Raw genomic sequence first — 8,843 nt, 5'->3', positions numbered from 1 at the left:
CACCTATTGTCCACATAGATTTTTGTGCCCTTATGCCCGCTACCGAAAGGTGCTATATCTATTGGTTTCAGATACATATGTAGGTATGTAACCCCTCTACGTTTAGCTCCAAGACTTATTACTATTGCTAATACTGGGGCCTGAGTCAATGAACCTCACTTACTGGTCTACACGTGGCCTACGGTCAGACGGCCGGAAGAATACAAACACAGTATGGGTGATACAATTAGTCTACTTTTACCTTACTAACTGGAATGTTGGGATCCTCGGATGAGGATCACTACACACAGTTACACAAGGTTACAGTCCTTGTGGCACTTAACATAGCTACCTAACACACATCATCCTCTTTAGGTATATAGAATCATAGGTACAGTGGAACCAACACACATACAATTTATACAGATTGTAGTACTGTTACACCACATGGTCCCACAGCTGCCAGGGTCACCTATCTCTAGAGTCATAGGTACTACCCATATAGTTGTGCTAACCACATGAACCTCTGTAGACCCCCTTGGAGAATCATAGGTCAGTCTCATATGGGGTCTAATCTCCCTTTTGAGATGTGGTGAGAATATCGGGGGTACTACTGTTATTTCCCATTGCTTTTCAGAGGATCCACATGGTACTCATGGTTCATGTGCTGCGGTTCCTGCACCTGAGGGGGGCTCACAACTATCTAGCACTTCTGCATCTTAAGTTTCACCTGTTCAATGGCACCCACTGGTGTAAATTCCTCTGTTTCAGGATCCAAGTCAATGATAACATCTTTTTCTCTGTCACTTCTCCTAGGTTATTAGAACGTCAGACCTCTCTGGCGCTTTGGATAAGGATATCACAACAGATTGTCTGAAGAGGTGCTTGAATCCTATGAACAGTCGGATTACCTCAGAAAATGGGAGACAAAATGGTGTTGGTGCTGCCTGGTGGGGTGTAAATGTAAATGGTGTAAACAATGTAAATAAACAATGTACATTTGCAATGTGAAAAATACACTGCAGATGGTCAATCTTTTTAAATAATAAAAAAAATTATAAATAAAATGAAAATTACGAATACAAAAAATATAAGGCTTGTAATCTAATTTTAAAGGGCTTCAAATGGTAGCTCACTTTCAAAATAGGGGATATTTTAGGGAACTGCATCTTTAGTACTCCAGGATGTCTGAATATGGGGGTGGTTTCTCTAGCTAAGAAGCAGATAATACACAGAAGCTGTAAAATTTAAAAAGACACCAAACAATCTGTATAATCAGAGGCCTTAGGCCAAAGGCATACATACTGCAGTGATCATCATATGCAGATACACTCCTCAACACTGGTTGAAAAAGCAACTAGAACAGTAGAGACAGGGAACAAGTACAGAGGGCTGCCAGCATACCTTAATGAGAGCTTCTGGGAATCCCAGGAATCCTGTGGTAGATGTGAAATGTTTGAAGTGCTCAGCTGGGCTAGTAGCCAAGTTACAACATTAAGTAAGAGAAATAGGTTGAAAAGTTTTCCAGCATTCTGTTAGCAATCAATATAGTATCAGTGCAGTATTGTTTATACCAGGTGAACATCTCCTGGGAAATCCCGAGAGACGGAGAGGGTGCCAGAAAATTATGTGAGGCAGACTTTGTGACAAGACTACGTAAACCTGAACTCTAATATTGCTCACCATCCAAAGACTTTAAATGACATTAAATGATTGATATCTGTTGTCTAAAGCACTGTACCCACTATACTGTCTGAGGGGAATCTGAGTAATGGTCCATGTCTTCATAGTTTACATACAGCCTCTTTGGTGCAAGCATCACCTAGACACACAGATATATCACTTCAGATGGAGGCATTTTATCTACTTCTCTATTGAGGAATATAATAGTATTATTAGAGTTGGGCAATATAATTATTTTATAGTGAAAAACTGTAATAGAAATGATGATCAGTCGATATTACAGTTCTTTATTATCGCCAAGGCTGGAAATGGGGGGGGGGGGGAGGGTGGGGTGGGTGAGGGGGGTTTAGGGTGGTGTTTGCAGGAAGATGATATCCCCCAGTTCCGAAGATCGAAAAAACAGTAGATAAATAAAGAATATTGGCAATTTAAAATTACATACTGTATGCACCTGATTTATTTTTAGATATTTCTTTTTATTAATATTGTCCTGCTAGCACCACCTATTGACCAAGTAATGCACAATTTGTCATACATATGTGTAGCCCTGGTAAGAAATGGGGCTATAGTTCTTTCCTCCTCCTTGTATAAGCCCTGGTAAGGGCAGGCTGCCAGGAGTTATCATGGGTTTCCCCCACTTCAAGCACTGCCCTGAGTGGTGGAGGTAGGTCACCTGACCCTGTGTCAAAGCAAGAGGCACAGGGGCGGTGCCTGCTGATATCATAAAGAGCATTGCACTTCCTATTTAGTGTCTGTCTAGTCTGGAGAGAGTGTGACACTCTAGTCCAGTGTAACAGTGTTAGTTAGTTACAGTTGGAGAAGGAGAGGAGCAGCCTCTGAGTAGAGCTGCTAGATTTATAGATAGTGAGGTGGATCAATGCCTCTCACCCTGTTTAGGGGGTGAGGGAAGAGCTAGCCCAACCCTGGGTGCCCTTGACCCAGGGTGGTGGCAGGGGAAGAGACCATCCTGAAGGAGAGCAGTATAAGTGGAGGGAACACCCTGTACCTGGCTGCTGCTGCTGTTGTTGCTGATACTACCACTGCTGTGACTAAAGACCTGCTGCTTATAAAGAAAGCTGTGTGTGTGAGACTGGAATCTCTCCTCCCTGTGTGGGAAACTCTCTAGAAGGATTCCACCCCGCATTCCTGGGGCTTACTAGAGATGGAGGCGCTGCACCACTAGAAGAGAATGAAGGCATCCACCCCAAAAACCTGTTCCTGTTATCCCCCATACCATCGCGGGAGACTCAGGCCCTCCTGTTGCCAGCAGGTATGCACCACACTAAGTCATGTAGCCAGACCCTAGTACAGAGTAGGGGGGCCGATCTGCGATTGCCCCGGGGTCCATGGGTTATATATGTAACCAACTTTACTGTCTCTGACACCGCAACTGCAGCAGGGGACGGGACTGTAAAGTTGGCTACATCTAATGTAGCTAGGCCCCCTTACCTCCCAGTCCGTGGGATGGTGAGATGGCTACAGAGCTGCCCGGGTGGCGTCAGGGCTGTGGGCGGACCCGGCGGGCGGCGGGGAGCACGGCGGTAGGGTCGCAGGAGAGCGGCGGATCACCAGAGTTACGTGGTGGCCCAAGTGTGTAGGGCGCCACCATTTTGTATTCACGCATGCACATTCCTATCTTCGCTCATGCACAGTATTCCCGAGGCGGTGGCCATTTTGTGGCTAGGCTCCGCAAGGGACTACAAGTCCAAGGAGTCTTAGGGAGCTGCAGTAAAGCCAGAGAAGATACAGTTTGGTGCAAAGGAACGCGCGCTGACACTCGGAGCAAGGAGAGATAAGGGGAAGGTAGTGTCGGGGTGCCGGTGGCTCCCGGACTAGGACAGATATTCCCCCAGGCCCCAGATAGGCTCTATCCCTTATAAGTTTGTGGCTGCTCTAGGGAAGGCCCCAGATAGGGATGCTTCCCTCAGTATTGGTTAATGAGTGTTGCTGTGCTGGTGAAAGGAGCCACGTGGTGTGCGTGGGCTGCGGCCTGTGTTCTGGGACCAGACCATGAGGTCACTTAAAGAGACTCTTAAAAGGGACACACTCCAACGGGAGCTCCCTCAGACGTGGACGCCGCTGTGGGATCACTCCGCGGTCCGACAGATCCACGCTACAGTTTGGCCTGGTCTGACCTAAGACCAGGTAGGATTTCCATGTGCACCACCTGTCCACAGGGGTAGCGATACTCCCAACACTTTTGGATGGGAACCGACATTGTGGGACAGACACTGGGACATTGGTGCCACTTCACCCCAAGTATTGTGAGGTTACTCCCAGAGTTAATATTGTGTTGAATAGTTGTATAGTGGTGTTTATGTGTTTAGTAAATATTCCTTTATCGTACCATGTGTGTGTATTTAGTGCTGTATTGTCTTGGGAGGGGCTATCCTACTGTGTGAGGATCCTTCTCAGGTGGAGGCGCTGTATGAGTAGCGAACAAGGTCACCCCAGGCTCCCTTCAGCGGAGGATCAGGCCTTCTGTTAGCCAATCAAGTAACGGCAGCGCAGGTAGTTTCCCTTGACATGGGGAAAAGGGATGCAACTATTTGGTACTGTGCTAATCACACTTGTACAATGTGTTGTAAACCGAATATAAGCTCTAGGAAATCACACTGTGGTATGCAATAACCAAATGATTTAAATATATATTTTGTTGAAAAACGGGGCACTGATCGGGTTAAACGGAGTTTGTGTAAACCTTCTACTGCTGGATATAACATATATAGAGGAAGTAAGAGGAGGACACATTTATAGGGAAAGGTAACACATCAGCCCAGTGACTCCCGTGAGAGGCAAGTGTAATGACCCCACGGGATCACTGCGATTGGAAATCTTACCCCGTGTCTCCAGTAGGTGGAGCTTGCTGCTGCTCACAATGAATCACCATCTGACCCCTCAAACAATTCACCATTCTGTGATCAAAGCTTGTGAAAGAATGCTCCGTGAACCCCGTGTGCGTCACTCCAATCGTAAGATATCAGAAAAGTATTAGGATCGGTAGGACTGCTGCCCCTTGTGAAAAAAAGTCAGAACTCACCAGCAATGAAAAAATTCAAAAAAAGTTTATTTACTACAGTACATGTTAAAAAATAGGACAAAGATACACAGACAGGACAAAAAAATCTCCCCCCACGCTCACTCTGGCGCTTTCTCCTTAAAAAAGCGCCAGGGTGGGTGTGAAACGTGTGGAAGAAGATTTTTTGTCCTGTCTCTGCACCTTTGCCCTATTTTTTAATATGTAGTAAATACATTTAACGGTGTTTCCCCCACCCAATCACAGATAGGGGCCATTACAGGGTGTATGGTGCATATACCTGCTGGCAACAGGAGGGCTGAGTCGTCCGCCGATGGTAGTGGGGACACAGGAACAGGCTTCTGGGGTTCATACCCCACATATCAACTTTGCAGTGCAGCGCCTCCATCTGCCGTAGGCTCCAGGAACTGAAGATGATCTCCAACGGTAGAACTTATTACCTCTCCCCCCAGTAAGATCACGCACCAGGCAGGAGGTATATTGCAAAACAGGAACGGGTTTATTACTACACTCTGCAGTAACAGTTACTCAGCAGTCTTCTGCCATATACAGTCTGTCAGGTCAGCTATCACTGAAAATGGTCCCTAGACCGTCACTACAGGATAAGGGCACCGTCTTAGCTCTTCCCCACCTCCCTATCGGAGGCAGAGTTAAGTACACCCAGAAGGCGGGTAGCCCGTTGTCCCAGCTACAACAGGATGTACCACCCCCTGCTGTCACTCAACTGCAGTACCAAAGGTGAGGGGGAAAACCTGATAGTACCAGGATTTACTACCAGCCTATTGGGCAGAATAGTAGTCAAGGGGGACCCTGCTACACACTTTTTTTTATTTTTTCATTGCTGGTGAGTTCTGACCTATTTTCACAAAGGGCAGCAGTCCTACCAATGCTAATAATTTTTTCTAATAATAGACTTGAACTGAATGTGTTATTCTGTTGATGAAGTTGCAGTGTTGAATGTTTTACAATCTTTTTGTGACAAAATGAGGACGAATTGAAATCCTGAACAGAGTCTCTACAATGTCAGTTGCTGAAAATTGGTCACATGTGTAGTACTGTATAAGATGGGTTGCTTAATCTTTTAGCACGGTCAAAGCTATTTGGCAATCATATGCTGCTATATGGGAACATTTCAGCAATTAATGTTCTGATGCTTATAGAGTAAGCACAGAAAGAACCAAATATCAAGGTTTAAAGAAGGTTTTTGAATCGTCTGCATTCGTTGAAAATGTAGGTCTTTTGTACTGTATGATGTTTTATTGGAGCTTTGTGAACTTTGTTTGGTATTACAAAGTCAAAAATGTACTTTGCATAAGGCTCTCTTAGAAATAAATAGAATGTTAATGGTTTTAGAATGTACTTACAGTACATACTTCCTCCCAAACCTGGCCTTACTACCTCCTTCCACATTACTGTTGGAAGTACCATCATTCACCCAGTAGCCCAAGTACGCTGCCTAGGGGTCAGACTTGACTCGTCTCTCACATTCAAAACATCTCTAAAACCTGTCACTTTTTCCTCAGCAGTATTACATAGATACGCCCTTTCCTTTGTTGCTTGACTGCTAAAACTCTGACTCAGGCCCTCATTCTCTCCCGTCTCGACTACTATAACTTCCTGCTGTCCGGTCTTCCTGCCTCTCACCTGTCACCCCTACAATCTATACTAAACGCTGCTGCCAGAATCACTCTACTCTTTTCTAAATCTGTCTCAGCGTCTCCCCTGCTGAAATCGCCCTCCTGACTTCCTATCAAATCCCCTATCACACATGCAATTCTCCTCCTCACTTTTAAAGCTTTACACTCTTCTGCCCCTCCTTACATCTCAGCCCTAATTTCTCGCTATGCACCATCCCGACTCTTGTGTTCTGCTCAAGGATGTCTTGATACCCTTTGTATCTAAAGCTCTCTCCTGCCTTAAACCTTTCTCACTGACTGCCCCACACCTCTGGAATGCCCTTCCCCTCAATACCCGACTAGCACCCTCTCTATCCACCTTTAAGACCCACCTTAAGACACACTTGCTTAAAGACGCATATGAGTAGCACCGTAGATTTTACTAGACACATGATACATAAAGCTTGGACCCCTGTAGACCTCCTACCTACCTCGGAGCAGGAACTCCTCTTCCTAAATGTTACATTTATGTCTGAAGCACATATTTCCCCATGACCTGTTATTTATATTATTTGTTATTTATATGATTACCACGTGTATTACTGCTGTGAAGCGCTGTGTACATTAATGGCGCTATACAAATATAGACATACATTACAATGTCAGATTGAAAACCCCGGCAAGTTCTACATCAAAGAAAAGAAGCGTGTAGCCAGGGTCCCCCTAACTCCCGGTTCTCTTCCCCCTTACCTCCAGCTTCGTGGGTGCGCTGCGGGGGTGAGCGCGTCACTGGGGGCTCCCGGTGGCAGCTGCGGCAGGGCTTTGGTGTGTCCGCGCATGCGCAGAATTTGTTTGGCGGCCATGTTGGGGTTGGTGCGAGGTTCAAGCATGCGCAGTCAGTGTGTGGAGTCCCGGTGGCCATTACAGATTGCGCAGGAGCAGATAGTGCTAGCGGCAGCCATTACAGCTTCGCACATGCGCAGTGGAGATCGCGCACGCGGTCCCCATAGCAAGTAGCTCTCCAAGGGACTACAACTCCCAGCAGCCCCAGGGGCTGGAGCACAGGTGACTTATTACAGCCAATAGGGCTGAGAGATTCTTCTGCCAGAATAGATACATTGTGTGCTGTGGGTGTGTGAGGAGATCATACTGGGAGTGAGACAGGGGAGGTTGTGTGTGTAGGGGTCAGGGACCCAGTGCACTAGGCCCGTAATCCCCTAGGCCCCAGTCATTGAAAGGTTGGAGCTGCTATAGGGACATGGCCTAGATAGGGAACGGATCCCCTTAGCAGCCAGGTGTATTCTAATACAGTCAGGGACACAGCTGTGTGCACGTGGCCTGACAAATTTGGTCTGGGAACAGACCTCTTCAGGAAAGAGACTCTCTTCATGGTGGGAGCGTCCGGCGGGACACCATCCCACGCGGAGGCGGATTCATCGCGGGATCAGTGGATCCTTTGTGAAGTTTCATCATACCGGGTGTGGACACACCCGGCAGGTACAGTCACCAAGTGCACCACCATTACCGGTATCAAACAGGCACTGATCACGCCTAAGGGGTGGGTTGCAGAACACTTGGGACTTTGGGGTACTGTGGACACGGTGTGGGGTACAGGGTGTGGGATTATAGCCCTGCGAGGTGTGTGGGTAGTTGTGCCTTACGTTGGTAGAGTCATAATATTACAGTAGAGTTATAAGATGTTACCTTAGAGATATGTTATGTTCCAGTAAAGCCCTTTCTATTTTACCAAGCTGTGTGGTTCATTGTAAGAGTGTCCTGTGAGGGGCTGCTCCCACTCTGCTAGAATCTCTCACAGGTGGAGGCGCTGCACCATTTATATAGTAATTCACCCCAGGCTCCCAGCGGCAGAGGCTTAGGCTCCTGTGAGCCAAACAGGTAAAAGGGCAGCACCAGTAGCTAATTAGTCACCCCTCCTGATCTCACTTAGGGGTGGGGGAAACAGGGCTACAAGCGGTTTGAAAAATGATGTTTGGTAATGTTTAACTTCATGTTGGTAAAGTTCCCACCATCAAAAGGAATCAATTTGTAAAAAGTTTGATTAACAATATGAAATCCAAATTATTTACTCCGGCATCAGCATGCAAAGAAAAGTGTGAAGATTGGTCACAGAATTCAAATTTTACAGACGAGAACAATGAAATAATGTACAAGAATTGGCAGAGAATGTGGGATTTTATGGAAGACATACACTGACATACACTGAGATATTTCAGAGAATGTAATGACAGTAAAGGAATTGAGATACAAGAAGATCTTAAAAAATTATTGAAGCCGTTAATTCAATACCAGTTTCTACTGCAGAGAGTGAGAGAAGTTTCAGTGGAATGAATTCATCCCATTTCACCACACGTGCAAGTCTTAATGTGGAACACCTACGAAACATACATTTTATGAACTTGGTCGAGCCACCTCTTTCTCTCTTCAATCCAAAAGTGTATGTTAAAAAGCTGCAGTTCAAGCTGCCGTTTAAAATAAAAATAAAAAAATATATATATATATATTTCCCC

This window comes from Ascaphus truei, chromosome 5, assembly GCF_040206685.1.
Source record: "Ascaphus truei isolate aAscTru1 chromosome 5, aAscTru1.hap1, whole genome shotgun sequence".
Classification (NCBI taxonomy): Eukaryota; Metazoa; Chordata; class Amphibia; order Anura; family Ascaphidae; genus Ascaphus; species Ascaphus truei.
The sequence above is the reverse complement of the archived record's forward strand: the minus strand, read 5'-3'. Positions refer to the sequence as shown.